The sequence below is a fragment of the Schistocerca serialis genome, chromosome 4 (assembly GCF_023864345.2).
Source record: "Schistocerca serialis cubense isolate TAMUIC-IGC-003099 chromosome 4, iqSchSeri2.2, whole genome shotgun sequence".
In the NCBI taxonomy this organism is placed as follows: domain Eukaryota; kingdom Metazoa; phylum Arthropoda; class Insecta; order Orthoptera; family Acrididae; genus Schistocerca; species Schistocerca serialis.
In genome coordinates this window covers 298,113,541-298,130,453 of record NC_064641.1, presented here as the reverse complement: position 1 = coordinate 298,130,453, position 16,913 = coordinate 298,113,541, and positions in this window count along the sequence as shown.

The following is a 16,913-nucleotide window of genomic DNA, read 5'->3' as shown; positions in this document are numbered from 1 at the left end:
ACTTAGAACTACTTAAACCTAACTAACCTAAGGAGATCACACACATCCATGCCCGAGGCAGGATTCGAACCTGCGACCGTAGCAGCATCGCGGTTCCGGACTGAAGCGCCTAGAACCGCTCGGCCACTGCGGCCGGCTACAATGCGACAGCTTCCATCATATTAATTGCGCAGGTAAAAACGAACACCGGTATCTTTTTCAAAACTGATAGGCCTACGTGAAACAAAGAAGAAGCAGAGAAAAAAACCCATACTCCTGTCTCTAACATCAAGAAAGATAAAAGGGGAAAGAAGGACAATGAAATAGCGCCAGTCTCGGTGTTGTATGCCGAAGAATTTCAAGAGCTGCAAGAAAGGACTGAGAAGCAAAATACGCCCTTCGACGTATACCGACGACGCTTATGTCAAGAACGTCAACGAAATTGTGCGTGCCAATGGAAGATTGATTGTCAGAGAGTACGCAGAAGAATATACCATTTCAGTTGGATTATGTCATAAAATCCAGACACAGCATTTTGGAATGCATCGTGTTACCGCCAAGTTCGTCCCACGGCTCAATCAAGACCAGAAATACATTCTCCTCGCGATCTGTGGACAGCTTTTGAATCTCGAAAATGAGAACGAAATGTTCCTTAAGAGAATCATTACTGGTGTTGAGACGTGGATCTACGGCTATGACGTTGAGACAAAGGTTCAGTCTTCAAAGTGGGTCGGGAAACGTTCTCCAAGACCAAAAAAAAGCTCATCACGTCATGTCAAATGTCAAAGTCATGCTGACATTTTTTTTTTTTACTTTGAAGCATTATTTCACAATGAATTCGTGCCACGGGGACAAACTGTTAATCGATGGTGTTATCCGGACATGTTGCAATGCCTGCGAGATAATGTGAGAAGGAAGCGGCCTGAAATGTGGCGAGACAATTCATGGCTCTTGCATCACGATAAGACACGCTCACATTCATCCCTGTTGACGCGTGACTATTGTACAAAAAAAGAAATAACTGTGCTGCCTCAGCCCCCTACTCTCCAGATCTGTCCCCTGCGAATTTTCTTTTATTCCCGAAGCTGAAAATCCCGTTGAAGGGACGAATATTTGGAACGATAGCGATAGGCGAGATAAAAGGAAATTCGCAAACGGCGCTTGGCGCGATCCAGCAAGAGCCGTACGGAGACTACTTCCGAAGTGGAAACGGCAATGCGAGCGGTGTATCGATTGTGGAGGAGAGTATTTCGAAGAAGACCGTGCACAATAAGAGGGAGGCAAGCGAAGAAAAATTTTGTGGACAAAGTTCCGGAATTTTTTGAGCAGACTTCCTTCTGTGTCCTGGGCAGACGAATTACCGGGCCCAACGAGTGATGCCTAACTTCGACTGTGCGATAGAAAGTTGACGCGGACTGGATGGATGACATTGAAACTCAAGTGAATAGATGAAATATAGGAACACTTTTTCTCATCAATGTCACTAATTCTGTGGTGAACGTAAAAGTTGGTTAACAACCATTTAAAAAAATATTGATTTTAAGTAACTTTTTCTGATTGAACGAAAGTAAAATTTGCTCAGCTGTTTTTGACTGCTATAAAAAAAAATCCTGAGTTGTTAAGGCGATTGCTCGCTATAAGCAGGGAATTTGGGTTCGAGTCCCAGTCCGGCACAAATTTTCACATCTCATATGGTGTATGGAAGTCGCTGTCAGCTAAGCAACATGCGACTCTTGTTGAAGGCCAATTTTTGCGCTCTGACGAGACAATTGCTGGATGCGAGCACGCCGCCTCAGTCAACGACTACTTTCTGTGGTACGGGGGCTCAGCTTCCTGCTACCTTAATGTTGGGCGCCATATTTATTTGATGAGTACAAAAATCAATTTTAATCACTAATTCAAAATACTTCAGGGCAGCTACCGCAGTTCGATGATAATATTTCATTGGATTTTGTACAAACTAATGTTGCAGTGCAACGCAGAAACGAGATGTCTTGGGAATTTGGATTTCTTAACAGATCCACAATTTTAAAAATAAGTGCATAGACTCTAGCAGTTGGGATCAGTTTTCATAAAATTGATGTGGTTTGTAGACCGCGTCGTGTTGTAAAATATACCAACGTTCTGTTACTATTGCAATTAGCAATGTTTGTTTACACAAACACAGTCTATTGTTTCCTGCGCCTTTCTACTGTTAACTAAACACCCTGATTAAGGCTTCTTGTAGTAGTTGATCCCCCAGGTTGGTGGTTCGGCGGGGAAGTTGCCGTTCCATCCCGGTAAAATCAGGTTATGCTACATTTCCCAAACAAAATAAAAAAGCCAGGTGGATCAAAAGGAATCGACTGGTTAAGAACAAAGTTCCGATTTGTGGAACATTTGAGAATAGGATTCAAAAAATGGAAGTACTAAAATGGCTATCCTGAAAATGACAGAAACAGAAAAGGAAGGATGTGAACAAGAAGTGACTGGAGTCTACATTGTATTCTGGAGTGGAGTGCAAAAACCTGAAAGAGAAAAATCAAGAGTATCAGTTTTTATAAGAAGGAAATGGAAACAAAGAATTAATTAGAAGGAAGTGAATGATAAAATAATCAGTGTAACAATAAAAAATCATGGAATAAAACGTATTTATTGGGGTGAATGTTCCTAAAGCCAACGGCCCTGCACCAGAAGTAACATCGGTTCTCGTTTGGTCACCGAAGTTAAACGCTGTCGGGATTGGCTAGCAAGTGGATGGGTGACCGTTCGAGACTGCCGAGGCTGTTGACAAGCGGGGTCAATTGAGGAGTAGTTTGACTGAGAAGTAGCGGCTCTGATCACGGAAACTGACAACGGCCGAGAGAACTGTGTGCTGACCATATTCCCCTCCACATCCGCATCCAGTGATGCCTATGGTCTGAGGATGACTCGGCGGTCGGTCGGTAATGTTGGGCCATTAGAAGCCTATTCCATTGGAGTGTATACTAATGGCCCAACATTACCGACCGACCGCCGATAATGGCCTTAACGAATATATCCTTGAGGAGAAGAAGAGAGGCTTCTTCGATGACCTACAGGTAATGGTTGACAAATGTGCATATGGAAGTGAACAGTTAATGATGGGGGACTTAAATAGACGAACTGGAAAAACATTAAATGATGACGTTGCAGGTCAGTGGGGAGAGAATCCAGAGAACCATAACGGAAGAAGGCTGATTAACTTCTGCAAGGTTCAGGCGTATACTGTCATAAATGACCATTTCCAGCAAAAAGAAGTACATGAATACTTCTGACCCAATCCGTCAAGGAACATAAAATCGATTAAAGACTATGTAATAGTGTGAAGGCACGGGTAATTAAGGTACAAGATGTAAGGGTAAAAAGCGGAACAGAGTGTGGCTCTGGCCGTTTTATAGTTACATCAAAAATTGGTTTTCCGATTCAGACCATGATAAAACAGGAGAAGAAAGAGGAAAATGCTGGAAGTCCATCTATAGGGGATCCGAAAGATTGGATACGTCTGCCACAATATGAAAATGTGAAAACTTTGTATCAGCAAAGGCAAAACTCTAAGACTGATGCGGTGGAAGAGGACTGGGGTGCCAGTGAACTGCACAGATTCCTGAAGTAGTCGATTAAGAAAGCAGCAGGTGATTTAGAAACAGAAAGAAAGAAAAAAATGGTTCAAATGGCTCTGAGCACTATGAGACTTAACATCTGAGGACATCAGTCCCCTATGACTTATACTTAAATCTATAACTTATACTTAAACCTAACTAACCTAAGGACATAACACACATCCATGTCCGAGGCAGGATTCAAACCTGCGACCGTAGCGGTCGCGCGATTCCAGACTGAAGGGCCTAGAACCGCTCGGGCACACCGGCCGGCGGAAAGGAAGAGGAGAGTAAAAACTGAATGGATGACAGCGGAGCTGTTGGGTGTGGCTGAGGAAAAAAAGAAACTATATCACGTATGGTTAAGCTTTGGGAGTGAAGATGATTGGAATAGGTACAAGGTATAGGGAACCGGCAAAGACTTGGAAGATGATAAGGAAGATGAAAATAGCTAACAATTCCACACTCACAATGCAAGATATGTTCATTCCGCAATGGAAAACCCACTTTGAAGAACTTCTGGTATAAAAAAGAAAAGACCACATGACGTAGCCATCAACTAAAGCAGTATTTTATATACAGAACCTAGACTGGAAGAAGAAATAAAAGAGATGCTGAAAAAATCAAGCAATGGAAAGGCAAATGGATTGCGAGGAGCTGTTTTGATGTAACGGAAATGTGGGACATCTCAAATAGTGAGACTTACATGTAAATTGTTCACGCAAGTTGTGCAGTGAGAAGAAATATCAAGAGGGTGGTGTGTACCATACATATCTGCTATCTATAAAGAGTAAACAAGAAGCATCCAAATAATTATTGGGGAATTAGTATTATCGCATATACCAGCAGACTTTCTATTACTATGCTGAAAAACAGACTGGAGAATGAGATTGAGGGAAAGATGCGAAAGGACCAGTCAGATTGTAAGAGTGGACGATCTTATATGGATCATATTGTTAGCCTTAGGCAAATAAGTGAAAAGCATATTCTAGCGATCAGGAAGTACACCGAATATTTCTGGATTTACAAAAAGCGTATAATTCTGTACCCATCAACACAATATGGGAAACGCTGGGTTATATAGCTATAGAAGAACAAAAAATGGTTCAAACGGCTCTGAGCACTATGCAACTTCACTTCTGAGGTCATCAGTCGCCTTAAGCTTAGAACTAATTAAACCTAACTAACCTAAGGACATCACACACATCCATGCCCGAGGCAGGATTCGAACCTGCGACCGCAACGGTCGCTCGGTTGCAGACTGTAGCGCCTAGAACCGCACGGCCACTCCGGCCGGCTATAGAAGAACAGCAGACATCACTAATTCAGAGAATATAGCAGTAATTGTATGCAGTGGTTACAGTAGGGAGAAAGTTGGGTGAGCCATTCCAAACACTGAAAGGATTTAGAGCTGCAATATGTCACCAACCTTATTTAAAATACATATGCAGTATATAATGGAACGGTGGAATCAGTCGTGCGGAGGTGTGGGAATTCCCTTCCAGCTTGGTACTATCTACCCATTATTATTTTCCGATGATCAAGTATTGACAGCACAAAGTACCGAGGGTGTCAAGTTTATGATGAAGAAGTTAATGTATCTGAACGAGCCAGAATTAGAATGGAAAAGAGCAAAACAGAATGTTTAGTAGTGGGAGGAACGAACCATCCCGATAATTGCCTTCAGCGATTTGTGGAAACTGATCCAAATCTGGATGGTCAAACGCAGGTATGAACCATCGTCCTCCCAAATGCGTCTGCAGACAGTAGTGGAAAGTTTACTAACATATGGTGCGGAAGGAAGGACTCGGGGGGGGGGGGGGGGAGGGGGAGGCGAGGGGGAGCGGCAGAGAAGTAGATTACAGGCAGCAGAGACGGCTGGAGTAAGGAGGGCAACCAGTATATCCAGAACAGAGAGAAGAAGAAATGAGGAAATTAGGGGGATAAGGTATGTGGAACAACGAGAGGAATAAAAAATTCAAAATAGACGTCTTCAATGGTATGGTCATGTACGGCGAATGGAGCAAGGGCGAGGGCCTAAAGCAATCCTAGAATGGTCGCTACCGGGAAGGAGGAAGCGCAAACGGCGAAGAATAATATTGGGTGAAGGTGTAATTGGAATGATGAGGAAGAGAGGTCTGAAAGAAGAAGACTACCATGATCGCGAATACTGGCGAATGAGAATTCAAAGCAATTGGTGAAGATTGGAGAGACCCTTAAAAGTAAGAAACCAGTAGTCCAGAAGAATTTTACGGAAAAATTAAAAATGTTCTTATAATAGATACTGATTATTCTCAATACTCAGGACAGGGGAACTACTTGTTTCATAGAGCATTTAAATGGCTCTAAGCACTATGGAACTTAACATCTGAGGTCATAAGTCCCCTAGACTTAGAACTAAGGACATCACACACATCCATGCCCGAGGCAGAATTCGAACCTGCGACCGTAGCAGCAGCGCGGTTCCGGACTGAAATTTAGAACGACTGATGTGAGTGACCCAGTTTAGAAAGCAGAGGTAAACCCTATCGTGGTGACAGAACGATAACGTTATTGAACACTGCAGCAAAGGCGCTGCACTTCACGATCTGCGAGCGTGCCTCGATGCGTACTGATCTCCGTCTCCATTTTGTTGAACCTCTCTGTCAGGCCAGTGTGCCATCCGAACTACCCACCGTGCATTTGCGTTCAGACCAGATTATTATTAGGAAACGTAATGGCGAGCGCTGTCATATTGTTTTTCAAATGGGACCACAGTGTACTGCTGGACTCTGTAATGAGCTCCATTCGTATTTATGGACAGCACACTGATGGGTGGCTTTTTTTAAAATCGACAATATTAGTTGACTCAGCACTCAAACCTGTGATCTAACGAGCCGGCACGGAAGCTCACCTTGTTAGGTTAGTGGGCTGGCTGCCATCTGAAGAAAAAAAACTGAACGGAAGGATGTTCTATAAACTTGAACGGGTGTCATGTGACGAACAATGACGACCAAAATCAAATTAAAAAAGAAAAGAGGTAGCGTCTTTGATTAGTATTCAAAACATCCTCCGTTCCGGGTTCGAACCGAGCCATCTCTTAAATTTTGAATGACAGAGGTTCAGGGCACTCTATTGCCTTTGGCGTGGAAAACTGAAGGCGGAAGAATCAACAATGATCAACGGCATGAGGACGCAAAAGGCAGGGAAAATTACTGCATTAAAGACACACAATGTGTATCCAAAGACTCTGTGGCCTGTAATTGAAAAAGTGTCATGATTATCTCTCCAGTGGCAGAGGAGTACGGAATAGCCACCCATTCGGATCTCTGGGAGATGGTTACCAAGCGGGAGGTGACCATGGGAAAAAGATTGAATAAGCAACGAAAGGATAATGTTCTGCGAGTCGGGGCGTGGAATGTCAGAAGTTTTAACGTGGTAGGGAAGCTAGAAATCTGAGAAGGGCAAGGCAAAGGTTCAGTATAGATATGGCTGGGGTCAGTGAAGTGAAATGGAAAGAAGACAAGGATTTCTGGTCAGATGAATACAGGTTAATGTCAACAAGAACAGAAAATGGCTTAACGGGAGTAGGATTCGCTTTGAATGGGAAGGCACGCAGAGAGTGAGTTACAGTGAACAGTTCAGTGACAGGATTGTTCTCATCAGAATCGACAGCAAACCAATACCGACAACGACAGTTCAGGTACACATGTTGACTTCACAAGCTGAAGATGAAGAGATAGAGATAGTGCATGAGGATATTGAACTGGTAATTCAGTACGTAAGGGAGATGAAAATATAATAGTTATGCGAGACTGGAATGCGGTTATAGGGGAAAAGAGTAGAACAAAGAGCTACAGGGTTATATGGCCTTGGTAGGAGGAATGAAAGAGGAGAAAGACTAATTGAGTTCTGCAATAAATTTCAATTAGGAATAGTGAATACTCTATTCAAGAAACATTTGGAAAAGGCCGGGAGATACGGGAAGATTTCAGCTAGATTACATCATGATCAGGCAGAGATTCCGAAATACTGGATCGTAAGGGGTAACCAGGAAGACATACAATTTCGTAGTGATGAAAATTAACTTGAAGTCTAAGAAGCTAAGAAGGAAGAATCAACGCACAAAGAAGTGGGATGCGTAACTAACTATGAAATGAAGAGAGATTCTCGAAGTTTTCTAAGGCTATAGATACTGCGATGATGAATATCTCAGCAGACAGATCTGTTGAAGAGGAGTGGACATCTGTAAAAACGGCAATCAAAGTTGGAAAGAAGCTAACTGCAAAGAAACCATGGGCAACAGAAGAAATACTTCAGTTGGTCGATGAAAGAAGGAAGCCGGAGAATGTTCATGGAAATTCACGGATACAGAAATACAAGTTGCTGAGCGATGAAATAAATAACAAGTGCAGAAACGCTAAGATGAAAAGGTTGCAGCCGGCCGTTGTGGCCGAGCCGGTCTAGGCACTTCAGTCTGGAACCGCGTGACCGCTACGGTCGCAGGCTCGAATCCTGCTTCGGGGACGGATGTTTGTGATGCCTTAGGTTAGTTAGGTTTAAGTAGTTCTAAGTCTAGGGGATTGATGACCTCAGATGTTAAGTCCCGTGGTGCTCAGAGCCATTTGAACCATTTTGAAAAGGTTGCACGAAAAATATGAAGAAATCGAAAAGGAAATGACTGTTGGAAGGATTGACTCTGCGTTCGGAACAACGTTAGGTGAAATAAAAAGCAGGGGTGTAACATAAAGAATGCAATGGGAATTCCATTGCTAAATGCAGATGAGAGAGAGGATAGGTGGAAAGAGTACACTGAAGGCCTCTGTGAGGGCCAAGATTTGTCTGATGTGATAGAAGAAGAAACAGAGGTTGATGTAGAAAAGACAGAGGTTTCAGTATTAGAACAGAATTTAAAAGAACTTTGGAAGATTTGCGATTAAATAAGGCAGAAGGGATAGATAACATTCCATCAGAATGTAGCAAAAAAACGACTATTCACGTTGGTGTGTAGAATGTATGAGGCTGGCAATATACCATCAGACTTCGGAAAAACATCATCCACACTATTCTGAAGATTGCAAGAGCTGACAAGTGCTAGAATTATCGCACAGTCAGCAGAACAGCTAGAGATGGGCAAAACTGTTCTTTTCAGAGATTGGATCCGAACTGTTCACTCCCTGAAATGAACTAGGTCTTTTTCATGACTCACCACTCATTCACAATAGAAAATAAATGGAAGGCACATTGCCCTTTAAACTTCGTTTATTCCAGTACTATACCTGTATTTTGATCTTATTTGATCCTATTTTGATGTAACACAGATAATGAGTAAGAATTTTGTATTGTTTATTGAAATTTCCACGATATGACAAAGTTTTTGATTATCGATTTATTTTGCACTATCGTGGTTTTTTGGGTCATCAGAAAATGTTGTAACTTGAGATTTACATGAACAATGTATCTGGCTATAATGTATTAAAATTTCATTAACCTCGTACAAATACATCCCAAGCCATATATTTTTAAAGTGAACATTTCCTTCCGAAGACGCCCAAAATCGCAAAATCCGTACTACAATTAGAAAAAAATATAAATTTGACTGTAAGACCAAAGTGCTGCATATAGCCTTATGCAGAATAAAACAAGGAAAATATTGGTGTATCACATTTTGCGATACGTTTATTGGTTCGCTCGTAATTAAAGTGTAAATTCGAGTGTCCATAATAAAAAATCCTATAGTAAGAGGAGTCGTCAGGAACCTCATCTGATCAGTTTAAACAAATAAAAATAAAATAAAAACAAATGATGTATACATAACATAATTATGTAATATACGTATCGGTATTAGTACGAAGAACAATATCCAGAATAGACGAACTCCGATGCAGAGGTGCTGAGTCAAGCTGGTCGAGCCGCGAGCTGTATTGCTGCGTGAGCTAAGACCACAGAGACCAGAGTGACACCTGAGTTGCTTTGCTCAACGCTCTGGCTAGAGTCGAGAACGGTGGGGTGAGCGTTGAGCGGGCGAGTTCCGAGGGTGGGGGGAGCGGTGAACGGCCACCACTCACCCGCTCCGAGACAAATCGTCCGTTCTCTTGCGAGCAGGTTGTTGCAAGTAGTTCTTATGTTCTCCGCTAGGAGGCTCTCTGTCCTGTTGCTCGCATCAACTGCCCAGAGGGCAGGACGTGCGACTGAAACGATCGCCGATGGAGTGCGATGCTAAGTTAAGGTGCGCCAGACACTGCGCGTGGCAGAGGAAGCACAGAGACTGCACGACATATGTGAAACACAAAATCCAATGGGGCACTGCACAATGCAGGCAGCCAAGGCAGAAGCAGGGCAGAGGCCGGCGCCGGCTGTGTTGTGTGTCTCTCTCTGCTGTGTGAAACGTTTGGAGCTACCGTTCTTTTTTTCTGAATCACTGATTGTTCACTCCTTTGAAAGATTCAACTCTACAAAACAGTTCAGGAGCGGATCCCCCATCTCTAATAACAGCTCATGCATCCAATATCCTTACAAGAGAAATACACAGAAGAATGGAAAAGAAAATTGAGGATGTGTTAGATGACGATCAGTTAGGCTTTAGAACAGGTAAAGGCACTAGAGAGGCAATTCTGAAGTTGTGGTAGATAATGGAAGCGAAACTAAAGAAAAATCAAGACATGTTCGTAAGATTTGTCGACTTGGGAAAAGCGATCGACAACGTAAAATTATGCTAGACGTTCGAAATTCTGAGGAAAATATGGGTAAGGTATAGAGAGAGACAGGTAATATACATATATAAGAGCCAAGAGAAACTAACAAAAGTGGAAGGGCAAGAACGAAGCACTCGAATTAAAAAGTCTTTCACCTCTAGTCTTCAATCTGTACATCGAGGAAGCAATGATGGAAAGAAAAGAAAGTTTCAGGGGTGGAATTAAAATTCGCGGTGAAGGGATATCAGTGATAATATTCACTGATAACATTGCTCTCCTCAGTGAAAATGAAGAAGAATTGTAGTATCTGCTGACTGGAATGAACGGCCTAATGGGTACAGAACGTGGATTGAAAGTAAATCGAAGAAACAGGAAAGTAATGAGAAGTAGCAGAAATAAGAACAGCGAGAAACTTAACATCTGGATTGATGGCCACGAAATAGATGAAGTTAAGGAATTCTGCTACCTAGACAGCAAAATAACCCATGAAGGACGATGCAAGAAGGACATAAAAAGCAGACTAGCAATGGTAAGAAGGGAACTATTGACCAAGAGAAGTTTGCTGGTATCAAACGTAGGTCTTAATTTGAAGAAGAAATTTCTGAGAATGTATGTGTGGAGCAGAACATTGTATGTTAGTGAAACATGGACTGCCCTACGGGGAGCTGTAGAGAGTAAAAACTGTAGACGAAGACAGAGATTGGAATACATCCACCAGATTCGTAAGGACGTAGCATGCAATTGCTACTCTGAGATCATCAAACCGGTCTGAAGACTGATGACTGAAAAAAAAAGAAACACTACTTGACCACTTCTACATATGTTATATATATTTTTGTACGAATTTCTGTCTTTTCCATATTTTTACATTAACGACTTTCGTAAGTCAGTTGAATGAAAATACGGGGATCGTAAAGTTATCTAAAGTTGAACAGAAACTAGACTGCAGCAATAAAAGTCGAAGTACATGAAAGAGAAGCAGTAGCAGAGTGTGACTGTGTGTTTTAGCCTGTCCCCAATGTTATTCAATCTTTGTAACGAAAGAGCAGTGAAGGACACCAAGGACATGAGCAGTAAGGGACACCAAGGAAAACCTTTAAAACGAAATTGAAGTTCAGTGAGAAGAAATGAAACTGTAAGGTTTTGACGATGACATCGTAATTTGTCAGAGAGGGGAAAAGAGTTACAAGATGAGTTGCACGGAACAGATATTGTTTTAAAAATAAGTTATGAGTTGAACGTCAAGAAAAGTAAAACAAGGACATTGGAATGTAATTTAACTAAAGTAGACGGAATTATTTTGCAGCGCACTAGGCCACACACATAAAATTTCGGATATACGGGCGTGAGTGGAGATGTTTTGAACAACGGCCTCGTAGGCGGACAGTGAGCGGAGCACCACTTGGAGACCTATTAGGAGACGTGAAAGTAGTCGTGCGCTACAGTCGCAGGTTGGAATCCTGCCTCGGGCATGGATGTGTGTAATGTCCTTAGGTTAGTTACGTTTAAGTAGTTCTCAGTTCTAGGGGACTGATGACCTCAGATTTTAAGTCCCATAGTGCTCAGAGCCACTTTGAAAGTAGTCATCTATCAGCCACAGAGTTCCAGTAGTAAACGATAAGAAAAACCGAGAGAAAACACGAGTCGGTGGAACAAGTGCAACGTGGCGATAACGACTATCTTGGTACAGAGCGCACTGACTTTTGTGCACCGTGCTGGCTGCTCTACACCCTGGTGTCCGGCAGGGAGCGTCACTAATGCAGCCGCCTCTTGGACCTCCACGCGGTATGGGCATCTACGCTACATTACTGTAGCCCGTAGACATTATACATATCGACTGTATTCCATCGCCTCGATACGAGATCAAGATAAAGGTCTTATGGAGCTGTACTTGTGGCTAAACTCTCATTTTTCTGCAAGTTGTGTTTATTTATTTGTTCTTCATAATTGCATCCTATTATCTGAAAATCTAAAATAGGCCATACAAATCACCTAAATTTATATATTAACTGGTACGTATTTTTGTAAATATTATAATTACTTCTAATACTACAGAACTTTAATAAAACCCTTAACCGTTCACTGCTAGTAATACTATAAGCCCCACAGAATATGTTCTCTGTTTGTTCATTTATTTTGGTGCGTTTAACATGTACATGTTTGTTTCCGCTACTGGATCTGCCCTCATACTACCCTTGTCAACAGCCATTGTCTGCTGGACTCTCCAAGCGTTGGGCAGCACGTCAGCATCATTTCCACTGCAGCGAGCAGTTCCATCCGTCACCTTTACGTCTTAAAGCCCACACTTCCATGATCATTTACGATGTAGATTCTTGGGAAATTATTTCATTCGGTAGTTGCCGACCTCAGTTATCTTCTCTCCAGCTGCAGAGTATGTTGTCTAGCCTGGACGGCAGCGTACTGTTGAATGCTTCGTGAAGTTTACCTTCGTATTTCCGAATACTGCGGCTGGAATATCGTCTAAGATGCTCCTGGTCGACTTTCTCGTTAGTGCTACTTTGGGATCCAGCATCCTTAATGCTTGACTTCCATTACTCGCCGCATCTTCGTAGAGAGCGCAATGTGTTCTGGATCGCCCACGCTGCCGCAGCCGCTACTATCATTCATCTGTCTTTTGATTTTGTACAGGGACGTAGCATGCGAGTCATGGCCAGTCAGGAAATGTATCAATCCACTTGATGGGTTAAGAAATCTCATTTTTAATCTCTCCCTGATGTTGGGAGGAAATTCGTATGTTCTCCTGACAGTGCCTGAAGTGTCCCATTCATTTAGCCATTGTTGTAACATGCCATCTTTTATTACCTTCTTCTAACTGGTCTCGTTCCAAGCATCCTCCTTACTTCCATTTGATTACCTTTCTTTAACCAGCAAAAATGATCCCAATTTCCAAATCCAGTGCGCGTATTCCTAGAATTACTAACAAAGCAGCCGGCCCAGGTGGCCGAGCGGTTCTAGGAGCTTCAGTCTGGAACCGCGCGACCACTACGGTCGCAGGTTCGAAACCAGCCTCGGGAATGGATGTGTGTGATGTCCTTAGGTTAGTTAGATTTAAGTAGTTCTAAGTTCTAGGGGACTGATGACCTCAGAAGTTAAGACCCATAGTGCTCAGAGCCATTTGAACTAACAAAGCATCATTATGGTAGTGCATTAGGCACCAGTTAATCTTAGTAGCACGCCTCGTTGAGCATTTCCCACTAATGAGACCAGCTGCACTAGTTGCAATCTTTGAGCCCATATCGTACCACTAATGCTAATATAGATTGATGGTAGACTTTGATTGTATTCAAGGGAAGCCGAAATTGACATTTTGCAATGGTTATAATTTTATTCAGCTCGTTTTTACCTTTTCTGCTTGCTTCCTGTATATGATGTGCAAAGTTACGACTTTCGTCCAGAAATACCGCTAGGTATCTCGTTACTGCGCTTCTCCTTATCGTTACATCATTTAATTTTATTTTAGGTTTTCTTACTGGGTTCGCTTTCGGAAGGAGATACTTTGTCTTGTGAGGTGCCAGTGACAGTTTGACACTTCGACACCAGCCGTCAAGTACGTGCAGTGCCGCATTACATTTGTCTTCTATAATTCTTCTGGAATCACCAATTACAACGAACAGCACGTCATCTGCAAATGCTACCAGTCCGCTTATGTTACAGCTGTCATGTAACTTCTGTAGTATCGGCTCCAGTGCTACATCCCGAAACTCTGAACCACACACAGAAAAAATTATTCAAATGGCTCTGAGCACTATGGGACTTTACATCTGAGGTCATCAGTCACCTAGAACCTAACTAACCTAAGGACATCACACACATCCATGCCCGAGGCAGGATTCGTACCTGCGACCGTAGCGGTCTACATCTACATTTATACTCCGCAAGCCACCCAATGGTGTGTGGCGGTTCCAGACTGAAGCACCTAGAACCGCTCACCCAGACACTTATCCCTTCGTTACTTTCTTTTTTAGGAATGTTAAAGAAGCATGTCATCCGTGACAGTAATATCTTAGGTAGTTGTACAAACAATCCAAAGCGCCGAGGTGACCAAAGAAAGACGGCCCCCATAGGTTACCGAAAGGGCCAGCAATGTCGATCATCGCCGCCAGAGCGTACGTTGTATGATGATATGTTGCAAGCGAAACCGCCTTATTAACCGCGTTTTCACATGTGTTGCCTCTTCTATACTTGAACTGGCCAGGGCTCATCCCGTATAGCAGTCTATGATCTTGTAATCTTTTGCATAATAGTTTTTCAGATAACCTGCCGAGAACGTTCAAAAGACAATTTGGGTATCATTGGATCCTTATTTTGCCCTTTACTGATTATTGCCATTCTATCGTTCTTCAATGGTGCAGGGACCCTTCTTTGCAAGAGAAACTCGTTGTACAGTTCGCGGAAGTAACTACATAATTAGCCACATAGGTTTTCTATTACTTGACAGGGATCCCGTCCGGTCTTAGACATTTTTTCTTTTTGAGTCTTAAAATTATTTGCCTAATTTCTTCTTGTACGAAGGGGTACAGAAGTTTATTGTTTCTATAGTGTTCCCGTAACATTTTTCGTAACCTACGTTGATCGTCTGTCTCGCCTTCTTCTGCATCGCCAGGAAGTAGTGTTTCCATTAGCAGGACAGCTGACCTCCCAAAAATCTGTTACCGTCTATTCCTTTTGAGCGTGGATAAGACCGTTGGTGATCGTATTTTCTCCCAGACTGTTTTATAAGGTAAACCCCAGGGATCGGTTTGTAAGTTAGCCTCCACGATTTGCTTCCATTCTACCATTTTTGTTTTCCATAACTCTTCCTTAAAACGCTACATAACATACCCGTGTCTATGAAACCTTGGGACTCTTTCTTCTTGGGTCATACTTCTCTGGTATAGTTTCCTGGCTGTCCTTTTAATTTCTGCAGCTCCTCGGTCCGTATGCAAGGTAATCCTCTAGAGTGACATCAGCTGACAGATATTGATTCCGCCATTGCTCTATGTATAGCCACTGTTAGGTCTTGCACCTTAGTATCTACATTATCACCCAGCGATGGACTTTCCGGACACTGTTCTATTTGGGCCTGATGCGTACGTATTCTATGAAGCCTGCGATATCCCCTCCAGTGACGCTATAGTTTATGATATTTTAGTCCCTTGATGTCATCCCACCCTCAGTCTTCCAGTCTTTCACTGCCGTATTTGCTAAAGTGACGTCAGTATTTGACGTTGCTCCGACAGTACCTTCGTAGGCTGGCAGATTGTCAGGTGCATTCAATACCTGTGTGTTGAGTTTCATAGTGGCTTCTTCTAGTTTTCCACAGTCAAGAGTCAGGCGGCTATGCCACGATACTGACTTCGCATTTGCATCAGTGGAGCACGCAAGAGGCTCAGTTCGTCCCAGGTGACTGATATCCCCTAGTCTTAGCAGATACTCGTCAATATCATCACAAAATTGAAAATACTTTGAGACCAGGAGGCAGATCTCCATTCCGGTTAACATTTCCACTCAAATTAAGTGTTCTGAACAGTACTGTGATATTTTTGTCACTGTTATGGCCTTTTTTTTATATAGGTCCGTCTTCATCATGCAAACTTTTACAGTTCACTATTACAGTTTCGGCTAGTGCCATCTCCAGATCATAAAATATTCTGACGTATGTATCAACTTCTCATTATACATGTAGGTATATAGTAAGTTCTGTTACGGCCTTGTTAAACGCTGTTATTGCTGCCATAGGATGTTGCCCCTGTGTCATTATCTGGGTAGTTACTGCATACTAGGTACCTTTCAAGTCTTCGTATAAGGCTCTTGAAGCACAATACATCTAACTGCAACTCTTCCGCCACACTTCTAGCCCCATGAAATACACTGACACTTCTCATGGGATTAAGTTGTCCAATTTTTATCTCCATTAAGGATGACTGGTGTACTATATTCGACAATCTTGCCCTACTTGCCTGTAATTCCGTGCTATACGGCTACACGTCATCACAAAGTGCTTGTACGAGTACAACGTACCTAAGGAGAACGTGTCATTTCTGCTGGCAGACACCTACTTCAGTAAATTCTCCAATTTTTCCACTTCTGATGGCATACTGTTCACTTTGAGATGTATTTTAGTAACGAAATCAGGTTGGGTTGGATTGTTGTTGGGGAGGAGACCAGACAGCGAGGTCATCGGTCTCATCGGATTAGAGATGGATGGGGAAGGAAGTCGACCGTGCCCTTTCAAAGAAACCATCCCGGCATTTGCCTGGAGCGATTTAGGCAAATCACGGAAAACCTAAATCAGGATGGCCGGAGGCGGGATTGAACCGTCGTCCTCCCGAATGCGAGTCCAGTCTGCTAACCACTGCGCCACCTCGCTCGGTCGCAATCAGGTACAGGAAAAGTAATACACTCCCCTTCTGGATGCTTATTCCTCACTAGATGTCTTCACGCAGTAGCAAGCATCACTGTCTCTTCCAGTTTAGCGAGTTGTGTAATGTTCTCTATGCTTTCATAAATCTATCGCGTATCTGTTCCGTCCTGTGTTTTGTTGTTTACTTCTTTGTAGTAGGTGTCTGTTTCCTGTATGAACTGACTCGGGTGTTGTACTGTTTTTGTTGTAGGTTCATGTCCTGCATTGGCGAATCCCTTTTTACCACTGTACGCAGCC